The sequence below is a fragment of the Sturnus vulgaris genome, chromosome W (genome assembly GCF_052056855.1).
Source record: "Sturnus vulgaris isolate bStuVul1 chromosome W, bStuVul1.hap1, whole genome shotgun sequence".
Taxonomy (NCBI): domain Eukaryota; kingdom Metazoa; phylum Chordata; class Aves; order Passeriformes; family Sturnidae; genus Sturnus; species Sturnus vulgaris.
This window is the reverse complement of record NC_142282.1, coordinates 65,956,867-65,970,632: the sequence shown is the minus strand read 5'-3', so window position 1 is coordinate 65,970,632 and position 13,766 is coordinate 65,956,867. Positions and strand designations below refer to the sequence as shown.

Genomic DNA, 13,766 nt, shown 5'->3' with positions numbered 1-13,766 from the left:
GCTGCAGGTGACAAAGTGTAGCCTCCCGGTGTTTCTTGGGGTTCCCAGGTCCCCGTCCGTTCAGATGGTATCCAGGAGAGGGAGGGGACGGGGTGGAAGAGAAAACAGTCCAGGGAAAAAGTTGGACTGCCTAGCTGAACTAACTAATAAGCAGAAAGCAAGGGCAAAGCGAAGGAAAGAAAAAGGCAGAAGCGAGCAAGCAGACAAGCAAGCAGGCAAGCCAGCAAGCAAGCAAGCAAGCAAGCAAGCAAGCCGAGCTAAAACCTCTCCTAAACATAGACCATGGGGGAGGTGAGCCGGCTGATAATAAGACAAAACAAAGCTTCACTCTCAGACTCAGTCCTGGAAGCACAGGACATAATACCAAACATAATCAGGACACACGATTGGAGATAGAAACACCATAACATCACCCTAGGACATTCCACCCCTTATCTCCATATCGTGAACATACTAAACAGCATGTAAAAACTTCAGCAAGTAGAAATTTCCATCTTTCACTTACTCGGACACATTTTCTTCCATCTCACTTGCTCAAACCTTCGACACTTACACATTTCCTTCTATCTCACTTGCTCAGACCTTTGACACTTACATATTTCCTTCTGTCTCATGCTGCCTCACCCCACAATCAGATCTCCCTGAGGCACACATCGTGTTGTTCCATCTCTCTGCATTACCCACCATGTACAACCTGGTCCTTGAGCAAAGACAATCCCACGAATGGGTTTGTCTGTACTCGGGGCAGAATTGATCCAAACTGCCTTCCCCAACAAACCTCTGATATGTGCCACTGGGACTTTGTCTCCATCTACTATATTCAGGGACTTAGACTGGGCAGGGCCCGCTCGGTTGGTGGAACCCCGGGTGTTAACTAACCAAGTGGCCTTTGCTAAATGCTGCTCCCAGTTTTTGAATGATCCCCCACCCAATGCTCTCAAGGTGGTTTTTAACAGTCCATTGTACCTTTCCACCTTCCCTGCAGCTGGTGCATGGTAGGGGATATGGTACACCCACTCAATGCCATGTTCCCTAGCCCAAGTGTTGATAAGGCTATTCTTGAAATGAGTCCCATTGTCTGACTCAATCCTCTCAGGGGTGCCATGCCTCCAAAGGACCTGCTTTTCCAGGCCCAGGATGGTGTTACGGGCTGTAGCGTGAGACACAGGGTAGGTCTCCAACCATCCAGTGGTGGCTTCCACCATGGTCAGTACATAGCGCTTGCCCTGGCGGGTTTGAGGCAGTGTGATGTAATCAATCTGCCAGGTCTCTCCATACTTGTACTTGGACCACCGCCCCCCATACCAGAGGGGCTTCACCCGCTTGGCTTGCTTGATGGCAGCGCACGTCTCACAGTCATGGATAACTTGAGAAATATTGTCCATGGTTAGATCCACCCCTCGGTCTCGTGCCCACTTATAGGTGGCATCTCTGCCCTGATGACCTGAGGCATCATGGGCCCATCGAGCCAGGAACAACTCTCCTTTGTGTTCCCAATCAAGGTCTATCTTCGACACCCCTATCTTTGCAGCCTGATCTACCTGCTGATTGTTTTTCTGCTCTTCATTAGCCCTACTTCTGGGAACATGGGCATCTACATGGCGAACCTTCACAGGTAATTTCTCTAACCGGGTAGCGATATCTTTCCACTCTTCGGCAGCCCAAATTGGTTTTCCTCTACGCTGCCAGTTAGCCTCTTTCCATCTCTCCAACCATCCCCACAGAGCATTGGCTACCATCCATGAATCGGTATAAAGGTAAAGCTTTGGCCACTTCTCTCTTTCAGCAATGTCTAAGGCCAGTTGAACCGCTTTGAGTTCAGCAAGTTGACTGGATCCACCCTCTCCTTCAGTGGCCTCTGCTACCCGTCGCGTGGGGCTCCATACGGCTGCTTTCCACCTCCGATTCATCCCCACAATGCGACAGGAACCGTCGGTGAATAGAGCATAGCGTGTTTCCTCTGCTGGCAGTTGGTTATATGGTGGAGCTTCTTCAGCCCGTGTCACTGGTTCTTGTTCCTCATCTGTGACACCAAAACTTTCACCTTCAGGCCAATTTGTAATTACTTCCAAAATCCCAGGGCGATTCAGTTTTCCAATCCGGGTGCGCTGTGTAATGAGGGCAATCCACTTGCTCCATGTAGCACTGGTGGCATGGTGGGTTGAGGGAACCTTTCCTCTGAACATCCACCCCAGCACTGGCAGTCGGGGTGCCAGGAGGAGTTGTGCTTCTGTGCCAACCACCTCTGAGGCTGCTTGGACCCCTTCGTAGGCAGCCAAGATCTCCTTCTCTGTTGGGGTGTAGTTAGCTTCAGACCCTCTGTAGCTCCGACTCCAAAATCCTAATGGTCGGCCTCGAGTCTCACCAGGCACCTTCTGCCACAGGCTCCAGGACAGACCATGGTTCCCGGCTGCAGAGTAGAGCACGTTCTTCACATCTGGTCCCATCCTGACTGGGCCAAGGGCTACTGCATGAGCAATTTCCTGCTTTATCTGGGCAAAAGCTTGTTGCTGCTCAGGGCCCCAATGGAAATCGTTCTTCTTGCGGGTGACCAGGTAAAGAGGGCTCACAATCTGACTGTACTCAGGAATGTGCATCCTCCAAAAACCTATGGCGCCTAAGAAAGCTTGTGTCTCCTTCTTGTTGGTTGGTGGGGACATAGCTGTGATTTTGTTGATGACATCAGTAGGAATCTGACGCCGTCCATCTTGCCACTTCACTCCCAGGAACTGGATATCTCGAGCAGGTCCCTTAACTTTACTCTTCTTGATGGCGAAGCCGGCTTCCAGGAGGATTTGGATGATTCTCTCTCCTTTCTTGAACACTTCTGCTGCTGTGTTCCCCCACACAATGATATCATCAATATATTGTAAATGTTCTGGAGCCTCACCTTTTTCTAGTGTAGTCTGGATCAGTCCATGGCAGATAGTAGGACTGTGCTTCCACCCCTGGGGCAGTCGATTCCAGGTGTACTGCACTCCCCTCCATGTGAAAGCGAACTGAGGCCTGCACTCTGCTGCCAGAGGAATGGAGAAAAATGCATTGGCGATATCGATAGTGGCGTACCACTTTGCTGCCTTGGACTCCAGCTCGTACTGCAGTTCCAGCATGTCCGGCACGGCAGCGCTCAGTGGTGGAGTCACCTCATTCAATGCACGATAGTCTACGGTCAGTCTCCATTCTCCTTCAGATTTACGCACAGGCCAGATGGGGCTGTTGAAGGGTGAGTGGGTTTTGCTGACCACCCCTTGGCTCTCCAGCTCACGGATCATTTTATGGATGGGAACCACAGCATCTCGAGTTGTTCTGTATTGTCGGCGATGCACTATGGAAGTGGCAATTGGTACCTTTTGCTCTTCTCCTTTCAGAAGTCCTACAGTACTTGGATTCTCAGACAGTCCAGACAAGGTGTTCAATTGCTGGATGCCCTCTGTCACCACAGCTGCTATCCCAAATGCCCACCTGAATCCTTTTGGATCTTTAAAATACCCCCTTCGGAGGTAATCTATGCCCAAAATGCATGGGGCCTCTGGGCCAGTCACAATAGGATGTTTTTTCCATTCATGTCCAGTCAAGCTCACATCAGCTTCCACCAAGGTAAAGTCCTGTGATCCACCTGTCACACCAGCAATAGAAACAGATTCTGCCCCCACATATCTTGATGGGACTAATGTGCATTGGGCACCAGTATCAACCAAAGCTTTATACTTTTGTGGTTCCGATGTGCCAGGCCAACGAATCCACACAGTCCAGAAGACACGATTTTCCCTCGCCTCTCCCTGGCTAGAGGCAGGGCCCCTCTAAGCCTGTTTATCCTTCTTTCCTTGGGCATATGTCTTAGAGGTTCCTTCAAGGGGATCAGATATATCATCATCATCATACTTGGCAGCTTGGCTACGGGCAACTGGAGCTGCTCTCCTTTTGGTGGAACTTCCTCTTTGGGTCTTGCCTTCCTTCAATTCACGCACCCGTTGTGCCAGAGCAGCAGTAGATTTTCCATCCCATCTCCTCATGTTTTCTCCGCAATCACGTAGGAAGAACCACAGCTCAGCTCGTGGGGTGTACCTCCTCTCCCCATCAGGGGAACGTCTGCGTTGGATACCAGGGCCTCTAATTTGTACTGCTGAGATTTGGAGAAGGTCCTCTTTAATCTCCTCCCTGAGTCTTTTATGATTCTCCTCTATCTTGTCTTCTAATTTCTGCAGACGTGTTTCCACAGCTGCAATTCTGGCATGTGTTGGGCCATGCACAGCATCTGCATATGCTCGGAGCTTCTTTGCCATATCAAGCACGGTCTCATCCCTCTCGTCCCGCTTCATTATTGCTAAAGCAGAAGCATATTCATGGGGCCCAAGTCGTACAAGTTTTCGCCACATCACAGATGTACATGGTACCAAGTCCGGATTCCTAGTTGTTATGTCATCTGAGAAGATAATCTCTGCCACTGCCATTTCTCTCAGGCGTTGGATCCCTTGTTCTATCGTCTTCCAGTGGGTCTGCTGCATATAAAGATCATCTGCACACAGGTATCTTTGTGCTACACTGTCCAGGACCCGTGCCCAGAGGCTGTGAGGGTTAGGCCCTCTCATCATTCCTTGGTCGATGACAGGATCATGTGACAGGGATCCCAAATGCCTGGCTTCAGTGCCATCCAGAATTGTAGCCTCGCCTGCAGCATCCCAAAGACGGACCAACCAACTAATTATAGACTCATCAGGTCGTCGGGTGTAATCCTTTCTTAGGCCACGGAGGTCCTTTAGGGAAAAAGACTCAATATTGGCCTCTGATCTTTTACCAGTTGCTTTGACTCCTGGTTTTATGTCAGGAGGCGTCGAGGGTCCTTCTCCTGCATCATCATCATCATCATCCACTGGTCGATCAGTCTTGTCTGTGCACTTTCCACTTCTCGTGCTGGTAGCAACAGCCATTGGTTGAGGCTTACTGACAGGTTTAGCTGCTGGCTTAGGCTCACTGTCTGGTGTAGTTGTTGGCCTCGAGCCTGGGGTGTTGGCTGCAGCCTGAGTGACTGGGATAGTGGCTGATTTATCTGCCTGTCCCCCTTCCTCTGTCTGCTGCCCTACAGTATCTAGCAGGGTACGGTAAGCATATGCCAGGGCCCAGCTCACTGCAATGATCTTCTTCTCCTTAGAATTACCATGGCACTTCTCTTTCAGGTACTTTGCTACCTCAGCTGGGTTCTGAATTTGTTCACATGGAAAATCCCAGGATGTAGGGTCAGAAAATTCCTTTAAGATTTGGCCCATATCCTCCCATTTCCCACACCATTCAGGATTCCTCACGCCTGGCTCTACTCTGGGGTCAAGGGTCTCAGTCCCTCTAGAAATCTCAGCTCTCATTCTAGAGAAACTGCAGACTGTATAGAGAAAGCTTACTATATTAAACACCAGAAAGATGGTCTCTTTAACACTCAGGGGGAACTGAACATTCTCTAATAAGGATGTAACAAATTCAGAGGAGAAGAAGGAGAACAAAGGCTGAAAAGCCTCATCCCCTGCTTCTCCTCTAACAAACTGAGTGCACAACCACAACCAAGAACCATACATTCCTGGAACAGATTCCAGCACCTTTATAAATCTCCTGCAGGCCATTAAAACCAAGCCCAGCCCGATGGATATTTTGGTCAATGCCCCTCTCCTACAGAAACTACGCATTAGGGACAATACCGGAGCTATTTCTGGATAAGCAAATAAACCCAGGGACCACAAAGGTATTAAGACTTCAAAAAACCCTAGGGACCAAAATCCCATGCAAGCCTCCACCCCAAAAGACATGAATTCCAACAACATAGCCAATAACTGCTCTATACCAACACAAAAGAATTTGAACCAAATTATTATTATTAGAACAGGGTTTTTTCCCACTTTCTCGAGCCTCGAGTTGGGCGCCAATTTATTTGTCCTGGTTTTGGGCAAATTTGGGGGAAAACCTCCAGAAGGAGCCCCCAGACAGCAAACCCCACGACTCCTCCCCCCCCACCCCACCGGGTTCGGGAAGAATTTCCTCGGAGAAGAGTGGGAGAAAAAACCTGTTTATTTAACAAGCAAGACACTCCCCAGCACAGGGAAAAAAGACAACACCAGCTGACAAAAAAAAACTCTTTCACCGTTCTGAAGGGATGACAAACTCAGTCTCTCTGGCGAGTGGTCGCTCAGTTATCAGTCTCTGGCGCTGGGGATGACTGCTGCAGGTGACAAAGTGTAGCCTCCCGGTGTTTCTTGGGGTTCCCAGGTCCCCGTCCGTTCAGATGGTATCCAGGAGAGGGAGGGGACGGGGTGGAAGAGAAAACAGTCCAGGGAAAAAGTTGGACTGCCTAGCTGAACTAACTAATAAGCAGAAAGCAAGGGCAAAGCGAAGGAAAGAAAAAGGCAGAAGCGAGCAAGCAGACAAGCAAGCAGGCAAGCCAGCAAGCAAGCAAGCAAGCAAGCAAGCAAGCCGAGCTAAAACCTCTCCTAAACATAGACCATGGGGGAGGTGAGCCGGCTGATAATAAGACAAAACAAAGCTTCACTCTCAGACTCAGTCCTGGAAGCACAGGACATAATACCAAACATAATCAGGACACACGATTGGAGATAGAAACACCATAACATCACCCTAGGACAGGGGGTGTGTGTGTGCATGTGTGTGTGTAAAGACAGTGTAAACAAGGATGAAAAGGAATGCAGCCTAAAGCTTAACAACACTTAAACTTAACAGCACATTAACTTAACTTATACCTTAATTTATAGCTTAACCTTAACAATCTAACAGAGAAATAACACTTAGCAGCATTTAGCCTAAATTATAACTATAACTTAACCTAACTTCCATATTTGCTACAGCATATGCTCAAAGGGTATGCACGCAGGCAGAAATAGTCAGTGCAATGTAAGGTACCTGTGGAAAAATCTCCCTCAGAGGTCAGTGAAAATACTCACTTCAGATGCTTTTGCATGTCCCGAGGGGCAAAGTATCGGGCCTTGAGGAGTGAGTGTATCGGCCCAGGACATGTTGAGTTTCTGCAGTCCTCCAGGTATAGCAATCCTGAGGATTTGCTGGCTCTGAGAGATGTTCTACTCAGAGGGAGATTGCTGGTCGCAGGCCCACTGCAGTGCAGGAGAGCTCAAAGGGCCCCATCTTGGACAGCTGTTTATAGGGTTGCAAGACAATGGGCTTTAGTCATAACAGTGTTTCATCTTGGCTACAGTTTGAGTTGGCACTTTCAAAGAAAGTGTGAGAATAGGAATGTTATGCCATTCAGGCCAGAGAAATATTTTCAAAGGCTGGTTATGAGGAAAATAGAAGCTTGTTAGGAGTTCCTGAAAGCAGTGGTTTTTGATAAGCTCAGAAAGAGCTGAGCCCAGGTGGTGTTTTCAAGCACAAGGCCTAACAAGCATTTTCTCAGATCACACTGCAGCCTGGAAAGGAGTGGGGAGGAGGGGAGGGGATGCACCACCACATAAGCAATGCACCTTAACTTTGTACAAAATATTGCCTATAGTGATTAAGAAAGATACATCACTAGTGACTGTAATACTTTATTCCTTCATCCAGATCTGCAATCATCAGCTGGGGGAAGCTGTCACAGCAAAGGACTGGATAACAACTCCCAGTAACTGGGAAATCCTGCAATGCATCCACCTTTGCAAGCAACGAGGCTTCTGACTTCTCTGTGAGAGTAGCCCAGCTTTTATCATGTGAGGTTTCGTGGAACCTCCGGTTGCCTCTTGTGCACCCACACTGTCGGGCTTCTTCTCCTTTGTGTAAAAAATGAAGCGGCTAATAGTTGCTGTAAAGTTATTTATTGTAGAAGCACATCAGTCTTAAAAGCAGAGTCACAGAGAACAAAGTCCATGCTAGGTTCTAGTTCAAAGTCCCAAACAGAAGCACAAGCTCCCTGTGGTTCCAGCTGGGCTGGACTAGCTGGGCAGCTCCTATCTTCTTCTTGGGTGTTGGTTTCAGCAGCGAAACCAAAAGCAGAGCAAAAGCTGTGGCATAAAAGCAATGGCTAAAAGCAATGGCTCTTTCCAAGCCTCTTCTTTTATAGAAACTTACGAGCAAACTAAGATGCAGCATCGGACCAGATTTGGACCACTACTTCTTAACCTATTAGAATCCTAGTTTCTTAACATGCCAGGCTACATATAAGCTACGTTCATGGTCTATCTTGTTCTAACTGAAAAATGTAAGCAATATCCTTAACTCTAACTCTATTATGTCTAAAGCTAAGTTCTTGGAGCCACTAAGGAAACACTAGCATGTTTTTCAACCTTCACTAGAACATGTACTACTTCTCAGGCATCTAAGACCTTTTGCTTACTAAAAGCACTTAAAACTTATTCCATTTACTTACTTATTTTCTCTCTCTCATGTTGCAACCTAAATCTTCACCTCTGCCTTATAAGTGAGAGGCCTAATATACTTCAATCCATCTAAAGGTTTCAACTCAATCCCTGCATTCTGATCTCTCCCTGAAGGATTCAGAGAAACTCCTGACTTACTGACTCCAACATTATCATAAACAACCTGCCATTACTTCTAATGCGGGAACATCTGGTTTTATTGTCCTGTATGGTTTCTCCTAAAGTCTGGCCAGGGCTCAAGGAGGAACCAAGGAAGTTGCCTTTGCTCCTGCATCCTCAAACAAGTCTAGATGTGGCCTTGTCCTGTTTCTAAATATGGAAAGGTAAATACATGTTTCGCCAATTAATGAATGCATATATCATATTGCTAATAATACTTCGTTAACGAGTGGATGCATATAACATTTGGTTGGAAGGTTCATCTAGAGGTCAACTTTGGCTCAGGACCTGTTGCTCAGGTCTTAGTACTTCACAAGGGAAAGAACACAGAATGAAGGGTTCATGAGTTAAGAACAGAGAGAGATCACTCACCAAATACTGTTACAGGCAAAATAGACTGGAATTAGAGATATTAATTGAATTTATTACTAGCAAAATCAGAGCAGAGAAATGAGAAGTAAAATAAGACCTAAAAAAGATCTTCCCCCCATCCCTCCCCCCTTCTCAGCTCTTCCTCTTCCTCCCCAGTGGTGCAGGGAGACAGTGGGGGTTACAATCACTTCAGCACATGTTGTTTCTGCCATTGCTGAGGGACAGGAGTCCTTTCCCTGCTCCAGCATGGGGTCCCTCCCACGGGAGACAGTTGTCCACAAACTTCTCCAGTATGAGTCCATTCCATGGGCAAGAGTTCTCCACAAACCACTGCAAAGTGGGTCACTCTTCCATGGCTGCAATCCTTCAAGTACAGACTGTTCCAGAACAGGCCTCCCACAGGGTCACAGCCTTTTCTCAGGCATCTACCTGCTCCATCATGGGTCTCCTCCGTGGGCTGCAGGTGGGTGTCTGAAACCCTGTAGTCTTCCATGGGCTACAGAGGGACAGTCCACTTCACCATGGTCTTCACCACAAGCTGCAGAGGAATCCCAGCTCTGGTACCTGGAGCACCTTCTCCCCCTCCTTCTCCACTGGCCTTGGTGTCTTCAGAGTTCTCCCTCTCACATTCTCACCCCACTTTCCTCTGGCCACAATTACATTTGCACAATAATTTTTTTTCTTCTTCTTCTTAAATATGTTATCACAGAGGCATTACCACCATATCTGATTGGCCCAGACTTGGAGCTATTTGGTATTGGCTCTGCTGGACATGGAGGAAGCTTCTAGCAGCTTCTCTCAAATGACACCCCTGTAACCACCCCCACTACTAAAACCTGGCCATGCAAACCCAATACACACTGATGTCCATCAGGATGGAGCCATTGACCACTACCCTCTGGATTTAACCATCCGACCCATTCCTTATCCATCGAACAATCTCTCCAGTTTAAAGGGAAGGATGTTGTGGGGGATGGTGTCAAAGGCTTTACAGGAGTCCAGATAAATGACATCTCTATCCCTTCCCTTGTTCACTGATGTGGTCACTTCATCATAGAAGGCCACTAGGTTGGTCAGACAAGACTTGCCCTTGATGAAACTGTGCTGGCTGTCTTGAATCACCTCCCTGTCCTCCATGTGCCTTAGCAGAGCTTCTAGGAGGATCTGTTCCATTATCTTCCCAGGCATATCAATGAGACTGGCAGGTCAGTAGTTCCCAGGATCCTCCTTTCTACCCTTTTTAAACATGGGTACGGTGTTTCCCTATTTCCAGTCACCAGGGATGTCACCTGACTGCCATGACTTTTCAAATATCATGGAGAGTGGCTTAGCAGCTACATCAGCTAATTCTCATGAGACTTTGGGATGCATCTCATCAGGTCCCATGGACTTATGTACAATCAGGTTCCTTGGGTGTTCACAAACTTGTGTTATGACCCATGCCAGAAGGCAAGAGTAACCCAGGTTCTTGTTAATAGATCCCTTGGGATGGATTGTAGTAAAATGACTCTGAATGATTGGTGCTTGTAAATATATGTATGTAATGTTTATTTTAGAACAATTTGGTTGCAATGGAAAGCAGGTATGCAGCCATTTTGGTTATTATCTATAGTAATATAGCAATATGAAAGCATTAAAATATCACTTAAGAAAATGTATATAGGAAAAGAAAGAAAGAGAAAGAAAGGATAAGAGCAGAAACATATCACCACCAATGAATCTCACAATGAGACTTGATTGTTACAATTAATGTCTGTTGATCGAAGTGATGGTCGCAGTCTTGTCGAAGTGATGGTCACCATTTTGATCTGTCGAGGTGGGCAAAAAAGCCCATGAAACAAAGTACAATGGGTTAATATATGCTCAGGCTAGGTGGGAACTCACAGGTACTTTCCCTGGGGGGCTGGGAGTTTTCAGTCCTGTCTTGGGGTGACTTTATGATACTGTATCCCCTATCATCTGCTTTATGCCCAGACCTGGGTACTATAACTTTAAGCTAGGTCCGGGAGAGGGGGGCGAAGCTGGAAGCTGGGGGAATTCTTTCGGAGGTTTGTGTTCAAACACATATCCTCCCCGTTCTTTCTCATTAGAGAGGGAGAGTTAATTGCTTTGCTTTTAGCTAGCTGTTAGCTGAGGCAAGAAGTTTTCCCAGGACTTCATACAGCTTCTCTATTGACTTCTGTGGCTTCTTCTGGAACTGTTCAGCTTTGGTCTGGTCTGAGAACAGACCATAGCTGCGAGCCAGTGGGGAGCCTCTGGGATGCCGCATCCGGGCTCCGGACCTTGGGAGGAGCCGAGCCACACCTACAGAAAGAACTCTTAATCCACTAGCTTTCTCTGCAGTGAGAAGGCTTTAATATTTAACATTATTCTTTTTTTCCCTTGCCTACGTGCACTCTGTGTGTGTTAGATAAACAGTTTTTTTCCACTTTTCTCCAAGAAATTACCTTCATTTGGCTGGGAGAGGGGTTGCCAAAACCTACCTTCTTTAGAGGAGAGGTTCATTGCAGGATGTTTCCTCCTAACTTGTCTCAAACCAAGACAAGTCCTCTGGTGAAAGGCCTCAAAAATGAGTATGGACACACTTTGGGGGTCTTTGATGGTTTATGACACCTTCTAAGACATGACAGCTGCCTCTCACCTGTGTGCAGTTGAGCCAGTTATGCCCCATCAGAAGGTATGAATACCCTTAGACTTAGCCAGTTTGTGTAAGGGAGGACAGTTCTCATGATAAAAACCACTATCCCATCTTTGCAGGGTCTACCTCATCTGGTTTGTAGCTTGCGTGGTAGGTGTTTCCCTCTGTTTTATGCAGACCAGAGGCTGTGCCACCACACACCCAAACACATCTCCTTCTCCTAAGGGAGTGCAAACCTAGCCTCAGAAAAGCACCCTGCTGCCTCCACAAATGGCTGATTGTTTTGAGTCATTAGCCATCAACATTTCAGTCTCTCACAACCTGATCTTCACTTATAGTGGGAAGCACTTTCTTCCCCCAGTCCCCATCTTGCACTCAATCCACTTGAGAGGTGTAGGAAGAGAGGCTGCAATTGAAGACTAAGGCAAAAAGGTTGTTAAGTACCTCAGCCTTCTCCTCATCTATTGTTAACAGTTTGCCAGCACTGTTTATCAGGCTTTGTTTATTTCAACCTCATTGCAACTTAAAATATTCCATGTCTGTAGGAAACATTTAGGGACATGGTTTAGTGGTGGACTTAGAAGTGCTCAGTTAATGGTTGGATTCAATGGTCTTAGAGGTCTTTTCCAACCTTAATGATTCTATGATTCTATGAAATGGAAAGAGAAATGGATTTGTCTGCAAGATGATAGCTAAGTAGACCTGCCCATGTGTATTTTCATTATACTGCATGAGGATGCTTCTATGGATTTACAAAACTAATTTACCTCCTTGGTGGGAGAAAATCATACTTACATTTGCCTAAAATAAAAAGATCAGTTTCCATCACTAACCATGAGAATTTAATATATTTCTGGTGTTTTGTTTCTTTATGAAGACATGTTAACCTGCAGATCCCTGGAGGTTAAAGTCATAGTCCATAAACCCCTTTGAGGAGACCAAAAAAAGGAGAGAAATATAGCTTTGTTTGGAGTATCTGGTGTCTAAATTGATTGTACTGGGAAAGGCTGTCAAGTGCAACCATCTGTGATGTGCACTGAGGACGTGCATCCTGTTCATTGGGAAAAGATTCCTCACTTTATGGGCAGATTGAGGTCTGAGACTTCATTAAGAAACAGTCACATTTTTGAGTTTTTAGTGTCTTGGTTATTATTAATAATATTTTAAAATTATAGAAATTATACAATGGGGAGCATATGGAAGCCACCTTCTCCAGCATGTATCACCAGAGTGGGACTATTTGTGCTGAAATACTTCAATAATCTGAATATGTTCAAGATTATGAATAATCTGAAAATGTGTAATGTGTAAGGAATGGGGGGGGGGGGATTGATAATATGGGGTTCCCTATTTGTGATGCATTTACGTGTCCATCCCATGTAAGTCTGAGTAATTTCTTGAATGGTCTTGAATTGAAAAATCCCATCTGCTTTACTTCTTCCCCTGTAAAGGGTAGAGACGGCAGCCCTCTTTCTGCAGGGAGGATATGTGAGGGCTGATGACTGTAAAGAGGCCTTGAAGGATGAATGTAAGGTTTTCACCTTAGTGTTGGTAGAATGTGTACCAGAATAACCATGTGAACCCATTTGCTTGTGTGCATGGCAGAGGTGGCACAGTGCAGGATTCCAATGTTCCTTGCCTGTTTTTAGAGCAAGAAGTCATGACACCATGACTCCTTGAAGGAACAGGATGATGTTCCCCATCCTTATTGGTGACAGCAGTCTCTGATAGTTGCTGGTAAGGAGTATCTCCATCCTTAGAGATATTCAAAAGCCATGTGGATGTGGTCTTAGGCACCTGATTTGACTAGGTGACCTTTAAAGGTCCCTTCCAATCCAAACTATTCTATATTAGGTGGCCCTGCTTGAGCAGGAGGGCTGGACAAAATGAGCTTCAGAGCTTCCTTCCCACCTCAACAGGTTTGTGACTGAAGCTGAGTGTCTTCATGACTGGAATGGCATTGTACCCACTGGACCTTAGTGGGTCTTGAAGGTTGTGCACAGTGGGGCAGGAGGACAGGGCTGGAGTCAGAGCTGAGCCTATAAATTGTCTGCTCCATGTTGTCCACAGTTTTGTGTCTCCAAGGCTGAAACTCTGTCACTCCTTGCCTTCATGGTGTACTTTTGCAGTGGGCAAGGGGACTCTGCATTGCATTGAGCATGGATTCACATAGGAGTGGAGGAGTCCACATGCAGAGCTGGAACACTTCAGCAACTGGCAGTGGGAGAGGCTGT

The 13,766-nt window shown here is 46.6% G+C and overlaps 1 protein-coding gene across 8 annotated transcripts in view; it reads left to right on the top strand.

Moving 5' to 3' along the window:
• Positions 1-13,766, top strand: part of LOC148220342 (CBP80/20-dependent translation initiation factor-like) — a 359,880-nt gene that overhangs the window by 130,424 nt on the left and 215,690 nt on the right. The gene's annotated exons all lie outside the window — the stretch shown is intronic.